General features: G+C 50.4%; 1 protein-coding gene across 2 annotated transcripts in view; it reads left to right on the top strand.

Annotated features, from left to right (window-relative positions):
* Positions 1-18,964, top strand: part of CLHC1 (clathrin heavy chain linker domain containing 1) — a 660,301-nt gene that overhangs the window by 132,937 nt on the left and 508,400 nt on the right. The window contains exon 2 of one of the 2 annotated variants that reach the window (XM_069608241.1): positions 13,864-13,974. The exons of the other annotated variant lie outside the window; for it this stretch is intronic. The gene's annotated coding sequence lies outside the window, so the exon portion shown is untranslated. The remainder of the gene's footprint in view (positions 1-13,863; positions 13,975-18,964) is intronic. 2 annotated transcript variants of the gene reach the window in all.

Below are 18,964 nucleotides of genomic sequence, written 5' to 3'. Positions count from 1 at the left end.
TCCGGCTCCCTCATTCTGTTGAAACCCCACCCTGTAGGCCCTTGGATTTCGCCATGGCCGCCCCCCTCATAACAACTTTGAAGGCCTCCCATAGTGTCCCCGCCGAGTCCACACTCCCAGTATTGGTTCCAAAATAATTTACTATCTCCTCCCGTAAATCTTCTCTAAAGAAGGGGTCTCTCAACGCCTCCACTCGTAGGCGCCATGTCGGGATCCTCGCCCTCGGGGGGGAAATATTGCCACGCAAGAATCGGGCGCGAGTGGTCCGAGAGGACCCTGGCCCTGTACTCTATGTGCGCAATCTCCGCTGTCATTTCTGATGATGCAAAGACATAGTCCAGCCTTGTTGATAACTGCTGTGGGGCAGAGTAATGCGAATATTGCCTTTCCCCAGGGTGCCACACTCTCCATGCATCTTCCAACCCAAAGTCATCAAGCAGTGTCTGTAGCGCCCTGACTGCAGGGTCGGTCTATCCAATTTCCCGTCCGATCTATCCACCCTCGGGTTCAATACACAGTTGAAGTCCCCTGCCCAGATCACCGCGCTTCCCACACACACGCTCAGGTTCGCACTCAGTGTCCTAATGTACGCTGCTGTGTTCTGGTTCGGGGCGTACGTGTTAACAATACTTATCTCCCTATTCTCTACCAATTTCCTCAGCATAACCATCCTCCCGTCTGCCTCAGCCACCACTTGCAACCGCTGAAACGGGACATGTGGCGCCACCCATATAAGTACTCCTCTTGCGTAGGCCGAGTACGAAGAGCCCACCAACACCCCCTTCCACTTTCCCGCAATCGTGTCCATCTTCTCACGTGTAAGGTGGGTTTCCTGTAGCAATGCAATATCTATTTTCTGCCTGCGCAGATACAGCATAACCTTGTTCCTTTTTAAATGGCTATTAAGCTCCCCGCACATTCCATGTGAGTATTTTAAGGTCCCCCATGGCCTGGTATGATCCCATTCCTTCCCCCCCCCCAGGTGCAGTGTAACCTTGAGTTCCATTCCAATCTATGTAGGCTCGCATCCCCTTCTAAAGCCCTGTTAACCAAAAACACACCGAACTTCCCACTACCTCTTCCCCCCCCCCGCCTCCCCACCCTTCCCCAACACTCTTACACCCCCTCCACCCCCCCAACTGTTGCCCAGCTCCATCCCTGGATCTGACTCCCCCGCATCTAGCTCTTTCCGGCTTTCGCCTGTACTCGAAGCTCCGTAGGGTGAGGCCGCCCTAGTGGCCAACCTACTATAACTACAACTACAATTCGGGGGGGTAGGGTGCTACCGCCCTGCCGCTCCAATAGCACATCAAAGAACTACACATTGCTATACAGTTTAAATATATGTATACAGTCACTATATTCACGTCCATCAAGTCTCAAAATCCGCAGTATGTTACCGAATGTCATCCAGATGCATCATATGCAGTTTTTGAGGGGTTAGGTAGAGTCTGTGCAGGAAATTAAATTTGATCAACTTAAAGCGTGCTTTCCTGGATACCTTGCTAGTGTGTGTGCACATTTTCTCCCACTCCGGCTCCTCAAAAGTTATCTCCAGGTCCCTCTCCCACTTAATTTGTGCCTTAAATTGTGTTGGGGGCCTGCTATCCTGTAAGGCCTTGTACAGGCTCGATAATGCCGTTCTGACATCTCCGATGGTAAGAAGAGAGTGCAGAATCAGAGTGGTCCGCGCCTCATCTGGCATTGTGTCCCATTTGCCTGCCAGCGCATTGGCTAACCTGGCATTTAAGAACTGCCCCTTGGGCATCTGAAACTTCTCAGCCCACGTCTCAAATGGCATTAAAGTCCCTGCCCCAAAGAGGTCGCTGATCCCCTGGCACGCTCTCTCCTAATATTTTGCGTCACCCATGTCTCGTATTATCCTGGTCACCTTGGCATCGGCCCTCAAAGCTATCTCAGTGCTGTAGCCATCTCCTAGCCGTAGCTTAGTGGAGGTTCTTTTCCATACCTGCCTCACCACTGTACTCTGGACAGATGCCCTCTGCTTCTCCTGTTTCCCACCATAGCAGTTCTATCCCAGTATAATGCCTCTTGGGTTCCCCCAGCAGCTGTTGGTCCAGCCCTCCTCCTCTCCTCTCCCATCTGGTGGCATGCTGTAGTTAGGCCGCAAAGAAGTATGGCTTGAAGTCTGGGGTGGCCAGTTTACCCTCTCAATACCTCATGCGTAGTGTGTACAGTGATGCCATGTGCCGTTTCCCTCGCCCACAATAGGTCCGCGATTTTACCATCTAATAACTTAAAGAATGGGGACGAGGTTGTGTGCAGGATATTTGTGAACAGGTAGAGCAGTCTCGGAAGTATCAGCATCTTACAGTTTGCTATTTTGCCCATTACGGACAGTCCAGAAAATAATCATATAGTCTATCCCTGTGAGTGCCCGGCCAACATTATACTGGAAGGTGTCTGCCGTGGAATGATTAATCTGGATACCCAGGTAGCGGAAGGATTCGTCCTCCCATTGCAGCCCGAACTCCGGCAGGTCCTGCACTACCTTCCTCTGCAGAGAGCCTAATGGGAACACTAGTGATTTCTCTATGTTGACCAGGCAACCTGTGCAAACCTCCATATTCTGCAACACCTCCATTATGTAAGGGATATGCACCCTGGGGCTACGCACATAGAACACGACATCATCAGCGTATAGGGAGATGAGGTGCTGCCGACTTCCCACCCTGATTCCTCTATCTTAAAACTGCGCCCAGAAGATCTGTGCTCTAAGCTCCAGTGCTAGGGCAAATAGGATGGGTGACAGTGGGCAATCTTGCCGTGTCCCCCTCTCCAGCTGCCAGCTACTCGAACCACCCTCCCTGTCTTAACTCACGCCATGAGATCCCGGTATAGCAACCAACCAGAGCCATTTTAGCATGTTTTCCCCATCCCATTTCTCTCCAGGACTCGGAAAAGTCGCTCCCAATTGACAGAGTCAAAGACCTTAACCACATCCAGGGAGGCCACCGCCATTTCGAGTGCCGACCCCTGTACCTTTTCTCTAATCTGCTGGAGCCTTCTAATATTCACTGCATTTTTCTGCCCCATACAAAGTCGTATTGGTCTTGATGGATCAGCAGGCCGACCTTCTTGATGAGCCTGGTCTATGCACTTTGGCCAGTATTTCAGTGTCTATGTTTAGCAATGATATGGGCTGGTATGAGCCGCTACAACGTGCGTCCATCACTGGTTTAAGCAATACGATAATGATGGCTTCCCACATGGATGTCAGGAGGCTCCCCTTCTGGAAAGACAATTCATAAAGTAGCAGGAGACGAGGGACTAGTAGATCTGCATATATTATATAAGATTCATCACCCTCCTCCCTCCCTGGGCGTCTTCCTACTGTCCAATTCTATTTGTCCCTCTAATTTTGTCTTCGTTAAGGATTCTTCTAGTGTGTCAATTGCTTCTCCACTCAGTTGTGCAAAGGAGCCTTGGTCTAACAACTCCATGTCCCGGTTATGCTCCTGACCCTTGTAGAGCTGTTCGTAATATCTCTGGAAAATTGCGATGCCAGGGCCCCATCCTCTTTTTCCACCTAGGTAATTAAGCTCTGGGGACGGTCCCGCCTTAGGAGCCAGGCCAAAAGATGGCCCGCCTTGTCTCCCTCTCCATGGATTCTCGTCAGGTGGTATGCATAATCGTGCTTGCCCAACCGCTCTTGTGCTCGTCGCCTATGTACCCTTCCCCAGAAGAGCTCCGCCCAGTATGGCAACCCCTTTGCCATCTCTCCCTCGATTTATTCCGATGTGGTCCTCTAGATCTTTTAAGGAGGACAGTAGTGTCGAACGAACCCCATGTGTAGTGGCTATGCATTTGCCCCTCATTACCACCTTGAATGCCTCCCATACCACCCCATAGTCATCAACTGAGCTTTCGTTGACCTTGAAATAGTCCTCTATGGTGTTCCTGAGATCTGCCACATCTATCAATGCTTCGGCTCGTAGCTGCTAAGTGGGGATTGCCCCGCTCCTTCTCCCTCATACCATTGTGGCCTTTAAGGGGGCATGGTCTGAGGTCGACCTTCCCATATATCCCACTTCTTGGAACTGAACTGGGTGAACTGCTCCCACCCCGTGAATATATTAACGAGCCGCGAGTATGTACCATGCAGGTGGGAATAGGAGTAGCACATCTCATCCCCTCGCGTCTTGCAGCTGAGATCGACCATGTCAAGATCCGATGGCATATGTCCCAAGGATCAGGAGGCCATCGGCTTGTTGTGTTCTTTGGGGTCTGACCTATCTAGATGCTTTTGAATTACACAATTAAAGTCTTCGCCCCATATCTGCTCCCGGTGTCTATGCCCCCCATCCTGCCAACTTCCCCGGGAAAATAGTTATCATTATCGGCATTGGGTGGATATGAGTTTGTCAGGCACATTTCCCTCCCGTCTAATAGCCCCAGCAGAATATGCCTTCCTCGTCGTGCTGAACCTTGGTTACATGAAAGGGAACCCCCTCGCCACCCAGGTCAACACTCCTCTAGAGTAGGTGGCATAAGTCATTCCATACACCTCACTCCCGAGCTGGTCTTCACTTTCTCCAGTTCTGCCCTGTTGAGGTCTCTCCTGGAGCATCACAACCTGCACCCCCATCTCTTCAGAAACCCCATTACTTCCCTATGTATGCCTGGTCGCCCCAATCCTGTCATGTTCCAGGTGAGAATCGTCAGTGTACCCATGATTCCGCTTGTGGACCCTCCTCCTCCTCCTCTTCATTGTACCCCATAATCTTACTCACTCCTTGGATGGCTCCCCAAGCTGGACCCCTCTGCCACCTTCCTGCCTTCTCAACAACTCCACCCCCCGCACTCCCTGACCTTTCCCCAAAACTTTGATAAGGAAACTGATCACTCGCAAACCTTCAGGTTAGAATACCTGCAATATAGGCCCTCCCCATTGGTCCGCACCTGCAATATAGGCCCTCCCCATTGGTCCGCCTCCCCAACAGTGGGATGGCTCCATGCTCCTGCTGGGGGCATGTGCGCTCCCAAGTCATAGGTGGTGGGTCGCTAAAGTGTGTCCAGAACTCGGGTAGTGTCATGACCCCTGGCCCTCACTGGCAAGTCAGCCTTACAGTTAGGGCCAGGTCAAAGGCCTTAAAACCTCATCCCAGGCTCATAACCATCATGAAGACCAACATTATAATGGGACTATTTAGATGGGACTATTTAACTTGGGTGAGGGGGCAGGGGGTTCAGCCAACATGGAGGCACACACATAGCTCAGTTACAAGGAACTGAGCTATGCAGTCTAGTCTTTTGGGTGTGGCAGGCCTGGGACTACTTTACATGGACTACTTTTGGTGTGGCAGGCCTGGGACTATTCTACCCGGACTACTTTACCTGAGACTATTTAAACCGCACCCAAACAGCAGAACATGCTTTGCGTTATTCTGCTGTGGGCAGCGTAACGCTCACTGTGTCCAGTTCAATGATGCCAGCTTACCTGAAACCATGGACCTGCAGAGAGAGAAAGAACACCATGAAACTTACCAGGCACAATATCCTGTCTTCATACCATCCCCGACTTCAGTTCCACTCACCTGAAGGTACGAACTCCATCATCCGGCACTGCATGCATCCTGGAATACCATAACCTGGAAAGAAGAGAAAGAAAGACAGCATTAGAAAGCGTTTACTCACGTTTCCTCCCGAATGAAGAAAGCCACACAATTCTTACCTGGGTAAGAATCGCGCACACCGCGCTTTCGCATACCGGCCCATGCTCCTCTTCAAACTGCATGACAACACCAAAATACCTTTCCATACCTAAAAGGAAAGAATCAGGACATTATTATTCGAACTAAGAGGAACATGAGAACTGCAAATAAAGACTGTAAAGCAGGAAACCTACGGAATCGCAGCAGGCCTGGATTCCCACAGGGGGGCTTGCACCAGTGAAGTAACTTGGTCGCTGCTTGCCCCCCACATCTACGCACCCCTGCCACGAGGAGCAGAACGGAGAATCGACCTTTTACAATATTAAGGTGAGGAGAAGGCTCAAGGGGGAGGAAGGAGTTGAGGCCAGGGGAGGTGGGAAAACATAAAGACAATCTGGTATTGAATCCAGCTCTCCTGTATTGCAGACCCATCTTTAACCAGGGGCTTAACCAAGGGACCGGGAGAGGGTTCGAGAGTGCAAATCATCCAACCAGGGCTGGGTGGCGTCCGCGTGGATACCAGGTGAGCATAACAGGTAGACTGCCTGTGATAGCAGGCTACCCTTTACCCCCACTGTCCCAATTCATGTTGTAGCAGTTCCCCATGCTCTAGGCTTTGGTCCCAGAGTGACCTCAAGGGGACGGTGCCCGTGTGGTCTTCTCCGTCTGTGCGGCAGTAGCACTTGGTTCTCTGAGCGGATCCATCCTCTGCCACTGTGACTCTGCCTCTTACGTCCTAACCCCCCATGGCCTGACTCTCTCCAATCTCTGGCGGCCTCCTGCTTGCATGCCTGTCTGGGCATCTGCCTCGTCTTTCCGGGTGTGTGCTAGTAGACCAGCAGCCCTCTGCTTCCCACCATTCCCATGCCTCCTTCGGTGAGTTTCAAAACCAGTGACGGTCCCCTTTGATGATTTTAAGACTTGCAGGATAGAACAGCATGTAGCAGATTTCGTTGTCCCGAAGGACCCTCTTCACTTCCTCAAATCTCTGTCGCTGTTATTGGACCCACCTTGTGTAAACCGGGAATACCATCACGTATTAATTGAAGAATCTAATCATGCCCACCTCATGACAACTTGCAGGAGAACATTGTGGTCTCTGTAATTGAATATCCTGGCTACGACCGGCCTAGGTCCGGCCCCGGGCACTGGCTTTTGCACCGGGACTGTGTGAGCATGCTCCACTGCGAACCACTGCGAGAGGCCCCTCCAGCCTAGCTGTTGCGGCAGCCATTTCTTTAGAAACAGTTCCAGGGAGTCCCCTTCAGCAGCTTCGGGGAGGCCCACTGTGCTAATGTTGTTTCCCCTTGAGTGGCCCTCAGCGCCCCCCTCCACCCGGGCCTCCAGGACCTTCGTTGTCTGCGACAATGTGGCCACTTGCTTCTTGAGGGTCTATACCTCCACCTCTGTAGCCGTAACCCACAGTTCGGTTGCTTTTTGCTTCACTGTTGATTTTTGCCATTCTGCTCTGATCAGGTTCAGTTCTTCCCCTATAGTCTCGATCTTGAATTCCAAGTCAATCCTTGAGCTCTGTACTGCCTGTAGTACTTCAGCGATTCTCCCCTCCAAGGACATAGTTTGCACCTCTTGGGGAGAGGTGAAGCCCTTGTGCGCTATGTTTGCTGAATCGCGTCCGTTTACTTATCCATTTGGGCTGCCTGCTTTTCCATCCCATCATGGTTCGCTTTAATGCCTGGCTTGTTGGAGTGAGCTAGTCTCTTATCTGGGCAGCCGCCTCTCGCCCTGCTGAGGTCCCCTCAGCACCTCCCTCCGATAGGTCGCGTGTGCCGCGATTGCTTAAGGCTGGTCTTGGTGGCACGATGAACGTCTGTCCAACACAGGGCCCTCCGAGTGGCTGTAGAGGCTGGCATAGTAGGTTCATTTATGCCTGCCTGCATGCTCGTGTCCCTGCTGCTGTCTCCTCAAAGCGGACGGGTTAGCATGAACACTGCCTCGTCAATTGTCTGTATGTCCCCCCCAGGCTCTCCACGCTGCTCCTAAGGGGGTCGCCAGGCCCTCAGTGCTGTGCTCCACCTTTTACCAGGCCTTGGTCCGCCACCTTCAGGGTGGGCCTCCCTAGCACCTCACCTCTGCAGTGTATTTGGACCATCCTCCTGCTTCCTTATTACGCAGAGCAGTGTCTGTGTTCTGGCCACCAGCTTCCAGGCCTTCCCTCTCTCTTTCTCCCACTGTCCTAGTGCTGTTGGGCCCCCCCTGCACACATCTGTTGGGAGGGCCTCAGGGGCTCTCAGCACCCAGTTTGACTCGGACTGCCCGCATGCCTCACCTCCTTCTTGCCAGCGTGGCCCCCCTGTAGTGGGTGTACCCTTCTCTGCATTTGGAGCGGCTCCCTTATGTCCACTGGAGCCTCGTGGCTCCTCCGATTTCTAGAAGGGCTCAGGCCAACTTCTCCAGAGCTCCCACGCCTGATCCAGCTTCCAGGTGGCCTCTTGCTGCAGGGGCTTTTGTCCACCCGCCTGCTAAGCTGGGTGTTAGTCTCCCGCTGTTGCATGGTATCCGGGGCTAACCTCTGTTGAGGGGATCTCACCCCCTGCCTCCCCTCCTTCTAACCTCTGTGGCCACACTTTGATGGGTGCACCCTGTTCTGTGGATGGAGCAGTCCCCTTTTGCTCCCTGGAGCGTCACTGCTCCTCTGATGTCTGTCTGGAAGGGCTCAGGCCAGTGTCTCCCAGGTTTTCAGGCACGATCCAGCTTCACTGTGGCCTCTTGCTGGGGGAGCTGTGTGCCCGGCCCCCCGCTGGCCTGGGAGTTTGGCTCCCCGCTGCTGTGTGGTCTCTGGGGCCTCAGGACCGGGGAAGGGGATTCCCCCTCTCCTCGGGATGCTGCCTCTGTATGTTTGAAGGCATGGGCCGCTCCACTTTGCTGTTTGCCCCCGCTGCAGTCCACTACCAGTGCGGGTGCTCCAACCAGTCTTCAGCTTGGTCCTGCCTGTGCTGGCTAGACGGCCCTCCGCATTACATCCCCCACTACCGGCCTTCAATATTGCTGAACTTGTCCTGCAGGGCTCACGGCACTCCAAGTCCCATCGTTGCAGCCTCGCACTCCGTCACCTCAGGAACGCCTGATGCAGCAGGCTCCTTTAGCGCTCCGAGCGTGGTCCTCTGCCTGCAGGTCGCCCCTGCCAGATTAGTGCCCCTGGGCAGCCATTTTAGGGCAGCATCAGTCCTCCACGTGACTTTTTTCTTTAGGTGAAATTTCACAGCGGGGATTGTGTCCTGCTTCAAATGGAGGACAGCATCCCATGCAGTGCACCTTCTGCTGCACCGATCTGTTCTTCTAAGCCGGTAACCTTTGCTACAACGGTTGTATGTCACCCCTCCTGGGAGCATGGTAGCTCCCAGGACTTGTGTAATAGGTCAGATGGTGGTAGCCATGTGACCAACTCAATAAATGGGACGAGCCGTTTCCGGCTTGTCAGTCGAACAAAGAGCTGACTCCGGTGTGGTTATTTGGAGCACCATGCTGGTGCTACACCAAATGCAGGAGGCCCAATGGTGGGGCTCTGCACGTGGATGGTGCCCCTGCTGGGCAACACCGTCCCACCTGATGGTCTCTGCCGTGTGACCACAGCGATTGGTGCAACCCTGGCCAGGGTGCCCCCAGAGCCAGGGCTGCGGTGTGCTCAGTGCCCCCAGTCTGGGTACGTGGCTCCGGTGATCCGGAGGCCGCAGGGTCCCCCCTGCGGTCCGCCACGAAGGGTATGCTTGATCCAGTGCTCCGGATGCCGTAGGGTGCCCCCTACGGTCTGCCTTGCCTGCATGATTGCAGAGCGGGTGTCGGCCTGGTGATCACGGCCTCCAACAATGGCAACAATGATGGGATGGGCGGTCCAGGGCCCCGTACCTTGCTAGCGTGCGGGCTGCCTTGCGCCCATGACCCCAAGAAGCATCGTCAGCTGCTAGTCATGCGGGAGGGCCAGGGCCCCATGCTGGGTTATAGCACTGGCCGCTTGGTGCCGTGATGATGATGATGAGGCGGCGGTGGCCGCGCAGCAGTGGAACAAAGAGGAGCTGCGGCAGCCTCGGCTGCGGTGCATAGATCAGCTGAGGCCATGAGGCGGCGCCCAGAATGAGGGGGCTTAGCCTGCCGAAATCCGGGCCTGTGGCAGTGGAAAGGTGGTGGACATTTGCGCGCCCGCTCTGGTGCCGATGGAGCATCTGGAGCAGGGTGGGTGAGGCCGTGTGAGCATGGTGGCCTGCTCATCGGCCGCAAAAGAGAAAAAAAATCGAAGGAAACGAGGCCAGCAGCGGCCCCGGAAAAGAACAAAGTATTTGGGCGTGGCCTATGATCAGCGGGCCCACGGCAGTGATCCCAAAAAACCAAAAAAAAAAACAAACTGCAAGCAGCCCTGCGTCTATGACAGGCCGCGGGGCGCAACATCATGCTCCGTCCTGGAGCAAGGAACAAAGCGCTGCTGGGTGCAACTCTGACAGGAGTGAGGGATAAATGCTCCGCTAGACACACCTGCCACACAGAGGAGCCGTATTTCCCAGGCCCCTATCACATTGGGGGGTTGGGATGGAGTAAGGAGACCATAAACCAATGCAGCAATTCCTCCATCTTTCACCAATGGGGAGGCGGTGCACTCGTCCCATGGGGGACATATGGATAGTCCCTCAAGGCCCACCAGATGCCCCGGAGAAAAGAGAGAGTAAAAGAAGAGGCAGGTGACCCTCCTAACGTTCTGGGCCACTTGTGGGTGAAAAGGGCATGGTCTTAGTCAGAGTCTTGCCGAAGAGGTGTCCTGACGTGCTCCGGGCCTGTGGTGAAGGACAAAAAAATAAAATAAAAGAGGAAACCATCAAGCTTGGGGAGTGCCTGCATACCTCATCTCATCATATCGAACAACTTAACTACACTCAATGAGGAAATTGACACCATCAAAGGCAATCTGAGCAAAAACTTAACTGCAGATCAACTCAAAAAAATCTTGGAAGATACCAATGACAAATTAGCCAAATATAAACAAGAATTAGAAACGAAGAAGATAAGGAAATTCAGACGAGATGCCCAAGATTATAAACTTGACATAGTATACACCTGGCAAGAGTATTACGGCCAACGGCCATCCAGATCATTCCAACCTCGTGCTCCAAGGACCGGACCACAAAATACCGACGCATCATCATCATCTGAGGCATCTAGTGCGGAATTAGAGACACCTGTGGATCCAGCAGCAGAGGTTCCCTCCACTTCATCAGCTGTAGAAAGCGCTACAGGTTCGGCCTCTTTTTTAGAAAAAGACCGACCAGACAAGAACAAGGGAAGAAATAAATCAGAGAGGAAGAAACAAATGGGGGGAAACAGAAATAGTAGTCAACATCTCTTCGTACCAACTGTCCAAACTAGAGTTACAAGTCTTACTTAAGGGTCTTTCCTTTGTTCCCCAATATAACACCAACTTACTTGGAGAAAAAATCGACTTTTTCAAACTAATGAGAAAACGGAAACTCAAAGTCTTTGACTCACTTGAAGAGGAAGAATACATCACTGAACCTCCTGAATTTCTGGAAATGTCACCCAAAAGTGCTTTTAACCCTCCTATCAACAACCATGTATTGGCAGTCTTTGAAAAAACAGTACTTGACCAATTCAAGAAACTAGAATTCAAGTCTAAGAATCGTGGAAACTTTACGTCTGTCGAACGCCAGACACTCAAAAACTTGTTGGATAACAACAAGATCATCTTTAAACCAGCTGACAAAGGTGGAGCGCTCGTCCTGATGGACAAGAGTATGTATATAGCGGAAGTCGAACGCCAATTGGGCGATCTTGAGACTTACCAGCAGATCGATTACAATCCCACAGAACAAGGAAGAAGCCTCATCAAAGAAACCTTGGATGAAGCAGAATTGAGAGAAGTGATAACAGAAAAAACGCGCACATTTCTGGAAAAACCGCATCCGATCACACCGGTTATGTACATTCTGCCTAAAATCCAAAAGATATTAATCGATCCACCTGGACGACCAATCATAGCAGCAACTGACAGTCTACTGGAACCGCTAGCGAAGTATCTGGACCACATTCTACAGCCACTCATACAAGAAACTGAGATGTATATTAAGGACACCACGCATTTCTTGAGAAAATTAAGTGAAAGTACTTTTGTCAAGGAAAGAGACATACTCTTTACCATGGATGTGACATCGCTGTACACCAACATCGCACACGCGGCTGGACTGGAGGCCGTTGAATGGCTATTGCTGAGGTCGGACAATTGCCAAGGAGACAAACCATTCGTCCTAAAACTACTCAAAATAGTACTGATGAACAATTTCTTCAAATTTCAAGATGATTTTTACCTCAGGGACTAGCATGGGTGCCGCTATGGCTCCAGTTTACGCCAACACTTATATGTATTATTTGGAATCCGAAAATGTCCTCACGTCCCCGAGGTGGGCACGCCATTTTACCCTCTTTGTCAGATACATTGACGATATTTTCGGAATTTGGTCTGGCCCAGAGGATGAACTGAATAATTTCTTCTCAATGATGAACGCCATGCACCCTCGAATTAAGTTTACTACCTTAACGAGTAAATTGAAGATCAATTTCCTTGATGTGGAGGTCTATGTTAAAGATGAGAACCTTGAGACCAGGATTTTCACAAAAGCCACAGACAGAAACAGTCTACTAGTAGCTACAAGCTTTCATCCACATCGAACAATGGCCAGTGTTCCACTTAGCCAATTTATGCATTATCGCAGAAACATCTCTGAAGACACGGAATACATAAGACAATCTGCCACATTACGACAAAAATTCAAAAACGGGGATACAATCCGGCCACAATCACTGGCATTGAGGAAAAAGTATCTATCATGAAGCGGGACACTCTACTAACCTTGAAAAACCAACCAAAGTATGAACATTTGGTCTACGTAACAACATATTCGACCCAAAGCAAGAAAATTAGGGACATTATCCAAAAAAACTGGCCGATGCTCCAGATGTACCCTCAAACTCAGTCTCTTTCGAAAACTACCTACCTTCATGTATAGGAATAGCAAAGCACTTAGAAACAGTTTGATCAGAGCTGAAACACCCAAAGATCTACCCACGACAAGACATTTAAGGGGACACAACCTTGCTTTAATTGCCAACATCGCAGCAACATCTTACCTGGCAATACCATCTCACATCCACACACTGGGAAGCCAATCACACTAAAACATTCCTGTACTTGCGACTCCACAAATGTGGTCTATGCCTTAAAATGCCCTTGCGATTTTACTATGTAGGCATCACTATGAGAAAGGCCAAGCTAAAATGGACAGAGCATAAGTCAAATATAAGGACAAAGAGCCTTAAATCCCCAGTATCGGTGCATTTTCTGGAGTCTAGGCACTCGATAGCTCAACTGAAATGTCTAATCCTTGAACAGGTGAAGGTTGGCCCCAGAGGAGGTGATATCCATAAAAAACTGCTACAGAGAGAAATCCTATGGATAGATCTGTTAGATTGTCTCACCCCTCGCGGTATGAACTGTGAATTTGATCTTCTGTGTTTCCTTTGATGTTACAGATGTGAATTTAGAAGTTGAGGCTGTGTTCCTCCTTTACTGTTATAAAGGTGGAATCGGGACTTTACATACATAAGCTTGAATGTACAGGGCACACTGAGATGCCATATAAACTGAATGTGCCAATATGTGTATATGTCAATCTGCCAGACATATGTGAATATGTATGCCTCTAGAGAATGTGAATGGCTTAGGGACCGTCAACATGCCAATCTGCCAGATATGTGTGAATATGTATGCCTCTATAGGATGTGAACGGCTTGGGGACCGTCAGCATGACAAACTCTTTAGGGGTATTCCGTGCAGAGAAAAGCTGTAAGTACCCATGTAGATTGACCATTGATCACTTCTCTTCAGTTCGACCGATTTTTTGATAGGAGCCGGTATGTTTGCTAGCTCCTCCCTCTGGGTCCCAGCTAACCGGCAGGAGGGGGGCGCCCCACAGTCCGACTGGAACTGTGACGCCCCCCCCTCCTGCGCCCCACTACTCAGATTAATGATGACCCTCTTTTCTGCCCTTGCAGATGTTTTTACTTGCGCAAAGATTTTGCGCGGCAGAACAGTCTGTCAGTGCGACTTCTAAATTGCTTTAGTATGAATCTGCCATCAGCTCTGATGGGGGCTTTTCCCTTTTACCTGCAGATACCTGGATGAGACCTGAATCCCGCCACCATTTACCAACGATCTAGATGGGAGGCGACTCTCTCCAGACCCGACAACACCTTTTTGAGTCCAGTTCCCTTGACTCACTAGGTTAGTGTATTTACTAAGCCTATTAGTTACTTTGAAACACAATACACTATACCCCTTGACGAGATCATTTGAATTATTCGTAGGACCCAACAAAAGAGATTCTACTTGAATACATTATGAAAAATGAGCACATCCGGCCCTGAAGATGGATTAATGGAATCCGAAACGCGTTGGCACCTCATACCAACTAGGAGTGCTTTTTTATGTTGAAAATTTCGAAAGGATTTATGTTGGAAACTGTACATGTTATCACCAATGATGTAATTGGGACACTACTTGTCATACTCATTCGATTTACCTTCTTTTTGGTTTACCCAAATTTTTTATAGCTCAAACCGTACCATTGTTGTATTTTTAATTACTGTGTTTTACGACACCCTTCACGTTGCACTGTGGAAACTAACAGTGCAACAGACAGAGTTTTGTTTATATAAAACCTGTTTACTTTCTGTTTTAACCTGTTTTGAGTCAGTTTGGTCCTTTTCCTTGTCTTACTCCACAGGCGGACAGAAATATTGAAATGCACACTTTAATGATTACGTATTGTGTTAAACTATTGAGCACATTTGTATGCTGCTCGCCATCTAAATTACAAATTTACAGTCTCAACTGTTATGGATATGTGACTCATTGGAGCCATCTAACTTCTGTTCTAGTTGAGATATTTGACCTGGGATATTATCCCGCAAGGAGTGCAGCTTTGGGCTCCTGGTCGGCAACGTCCAGGGTGTGTTTTTTGTACCTATGCATACCTCATCTGGCCAGCAGGACCAGCGGGGTCGCAGCGCTAGCGGCCCTGCCCAGAGTTGCCCTGCGGGTCTCATTGGCCCGGAAGGCCTGTATGGCCTGTACCCAGGGGCACAAGAAGAAGCAACGGGGGCGGAAGCTCACCCCTCACAGCAGATCTCGTCTGTCACCAAGGGGAACCCAGAAGGGTAGCGGCTCCATGGGGAGTGCTTGTGACCCCCAAGAGGAAGAATGAAGAGTGGAGGAGAGAAGCAACTATTGCAAGTGCTTGTTCGCCCTATGTCAGGAGCGGTGTCTTGCGTCAGCCCCTGGGTGAAGGGGGAACTGATGGGAGTGGCCAGTCATCCAGCACCCTGCCATTGAGTGTGCCAGAGCTTTCCTGCCCCTCCATCTAGAGACTAGGCCGAGGTTGCCCCCGATGCCCCCAGGTGTGGATTTGCCGGCCCTGAACTGGGAGCTGGCCCGTCATCTTGTCAACCCAACACCCTGGCACGATTTGCTTCCACCAGCTAATGACTAGGCAAATGTGGCCCCTGGTGTCCCCAGGTGTGGCTTTGCCGGCCCTTGAACTCTGAACTGTCCTAACAAGATCCCAATGGAAGTGGGACTGGTATCCTGCGGACCTGCCAGTACGTGAAGTGGACACAGTAGTCGTATCCTCAAGGCTGGGAGCCTGCAGACCGGGACATGCTGAAGATGGCCCAGCCAAAATGTTGTGGGAAGCTGTGCTTTCTGCGTTTGTGGGTATTGGTAGTGAGGGGTGTTGAGTGCAAGCGATGGTGGTGCAAGATCCACTCATCCAGGGTAATAAAGGGTGTGCTTACATGTGGAGTTTCCAACGTGTCACCAGTAGCTCACCAACCCTGACTGTCACCCTGAGGTAACCTGGGCCCCTAAGTGTGTGAAGATTAGTTGCAGGTATAATCCTAGCATTATTGAGTGTATTGAGATGTGATGTTATCTTGTTTGTTCGTTATGAAAAAGGAGCAGTGTTGTATGTCATCCCTCGTGGGAGCATGGTTGCTCCCATGACTGGTGTAATAGGTCACATGGTGGTAGCCATGTGACCAACTCAATAAATGGATGAGCTGTTTCCGGCTCGTCAGTCGAACAAAGAGCTGACTCTGGTGTGGTTATTTGGAGCACCATGCTGGTGCTACACCGAATGCTTGTAGGGGTCCACATTTTTTAGTGTGGAAGCTAGTTCTTATTTTGGTTCCAATTAATGGGTGACCTCAGAGAACTGTTTTCACAGAAGATTCGTCATAGTATATGAGGGGTTCTGTCCTTGGGCGTGGAATGTGTGGGGGAGGGGGGCGCTGTTGCCCATTTGGGAGTCAGCAGGTTAGTTTAAAAAGAAGTGAGAACTTGGGGCCACATTTCGAAGAGGAACTGTTTTAGAATTTATTGACCTTCATAGGAAGTGTGTGGTCCCCTAGTTATTAATTCACTCAGTAAGTATTCGAAAAAAACAAGCAAGAATGTTTGTTGAGAATTAAAAGCAAGGAACTTCATCCATAGTATACTGTCGTATGGTCTAGTTCATAGGGTATCCCTGGTTAGTTTCTGCGATATCCTTGATTAAAATGTAGTCGACCGGTTTCGATGATTGCTGCTTATCATCTTCTTCAGGACTGTGATTGTGGCCACAACATAGCACGGATCACGGGGCCTCACGGCTAGACACAAGCAGCTTCCTGATCAACACGGATTTATGAAATTCCCTGCAAAAAGCTGCACAGTTGAACAACTCTTGTGCACCCGCCAGAATTGTCCTAAAGGCAGATGGGATGCTGGCCCCTGTGCCCCTCCCCAACCCTTGATCCTATAGGGACTACCTAAAATCACAGTCCTGAAGAAGATGAGCAGCAATCATCAAAACCGGTCGACTACATTTTAATCAAGGATATCCCATAAACTAACCCGTGAACTAGACCATACGACAGTATACTATGGATGAAGTTCCTTGCTTTTAATTCTCAATAAACATTCTTGCTTGTTTTTTTTCGAATAATTTCCGAGTGAACTAATAACTCAATAATAGGTCAATAAATTCTAAAACAGTTACTCTTCAAAATGTGGCCCCAAGTTCTCACTTCTTTTTAAACGACCCTGCTGACTCCCAAATGGGCAACAGCGCCCCCCCCCTCCCCCACACATTCCACGCCCAAGGACAGAACTCCTCATATACTATGAAGAATCTTCTGTGAAAACAGTTCTCTGAGGTCACCCATTAATTGGAACCAAAATAAGAACTAGCTTCTACACTAAAAAATGTGGACCCCTACAAGTGTTTGTGTGTTAAAAACATTGTCCTGAGTAACACTTTGGATTAAACTTGGATTGTACTTTCAACGGCTCCCTGTATATGGTTCAGCTACACGGAATGCAGCAGGCCCAATGGCGGGGTTCTGCACGTGGACGGTGCCCCTGCTGGGCAACACCATCCCACCTGATTGTCTCTGCCGTGTGACCACAGCGATTAGTGCAACCCCGGCCTGGGCCAGAGCTGGAGCTGCTGTGTTGTCATGCCTTCCCAAGCCCCCGCCTCCTTACCTTCCTTGCTGCAGCCCGGGTGCTTTCGTGGGCCGCGGTTCCCTTCCGCTCGGTCTGCGGTGGGGCCCCACCCCTCGTGGCATTCTTGGCGCCTCTACCCCCATCTGTCCTGGGGTTTGCCTTGGCACCTGCTGGGGCGCGGGCGTGCCCTCCGGCTTAGCGGGCACCCCCGGAAGCCGCCGCTCCACAGCAAAGGGTCACATGAACCGACTAACGGTCAAGGGACCCAGAAGAAATGTAAGAAGTGGTCATGTGACCAGGTGGGCAGTCACGTGATCCGGAAAGACACTTAAAAAGAGCGTTGGTCCGCTCCTCAGTGCTTCTCAGTTGTTTTCAGCAGCTAGTGTCTATTCTTGAACTCTTTTGCTGGATTTCATGGATTTCTGACCTTGCTTTGAATACCTAGGATTGTCTCTTGGACTTGCCCACTGAACCTTGTCTTCTGGAACAGTTTTTTGACCCTTGGACTGCCTTGCTGGACGGCTGCCTGGATTAACCTTTGGATTTGTTTGCTTTGGGACGATTGGATTGTGACTCCTGCAACTATTCTGGTACTACCATATTCACTGTTTCCCCGGATTCAAGTGTTCCGCCAATCATAGCAACTTTGACTGCCTGCTAGCATCCTGCTCTCCACTCTTAGGTGGGAACAGTTAGGTCCCACATTAGCACCAGTTATCCTTGGGGTAGGTGTTGCTTATGATCCCATTTGCCTTCATTTATTGTGGTACTATAATATTTGCATTCTAACCCCTGCCTTTCCTTTCAGCCACCCGGCACCCGGTGCCTCCTGTTCCTGCCTTTATCCTGCGGCCCCAATAACAGATCAGCGAGTAGTATAACTCTGACTGGTACTTGGGGACGGAGGCATTATAATCTACGTGGACCTCCAGTCATAACAGACTGAGAAGCCCCCTCCACGGGATTATGGAAGCCTCGGTTGGGGACCCGGTGGCTGCCCTTGTCCAAGCAATCACTGTTCTGAGAGCTGATTTGACGGCTGCTACCGCAGCCATCCATCAGCGATTAGACACAATACAAAATTAAAGGCATTCCCTACCTCCTGATGAGGAATTTGGGGATGCCCCTTCCCAGCCCGACCCCCGTGCGGCATCAACCGCTTCAGCCCCGCTTTATGTACCTACACCCTTCCCATTAGCTGCCCCCGAGAAATTCCATGGTGACCCTTGGATGTTTCGCACCTTCCTAAATCAATGTAAGTTATACTTTTTGTGCCGTCCGCAGGCCTTCCCCCGATTCCACCACCAAAGCTGCTTTCACTTTGTCCCATCTAACAGGCATCACCGCCACGTGGGCCAATCCATTGTTGGAAAACAATAGTCCTGTGTTATGACTTTGACAGGCTAGTAGCAGAAATGACGAGGGTGTTTGATACACGCCACAAGGCACAGACACGTGACTTGTAACTCCTCGAGTTAGTACAAGGGAAAACCACCCTAATCGAATATATGACACGGTTTAATCAGTTATCAGTCGAGACGGCCTGGCCGGAAGAAAAGAAAGCAGTTGTTTTCTATAAAGGGCTAAGCGATCACATGAAAGATGCCCTTGCTGTTGTTCCCTCACTCCCTACACAATATCCTGAATTGGTAGATTTAACATTACAAGTAGATGCCAGACAAGACACTCTGAAAGAAAGACGGAATCCAAAAGACTCAATCCCTCA

This window comes from Ambystoma mexicanum, chromosome 4q, assembly GCF_040938575.1.
Source record: "Ambystoma mexicanum isolate Mex_15411 chromosome 4q, UKY_AmexF1_1, whole genome shotgun sequence".
Classification (NCBI taxonomy): Eukaryota; Metazoa; Chordata; class Amphibia; order Caudata; family Ambystomatidae; genus Ambystoma; species Ambystoma mexicanum.
Note: the sequence above shows the minus strand (reverse complement) of the source record. Positions and strands in the feature narration are given on the sequence as shown.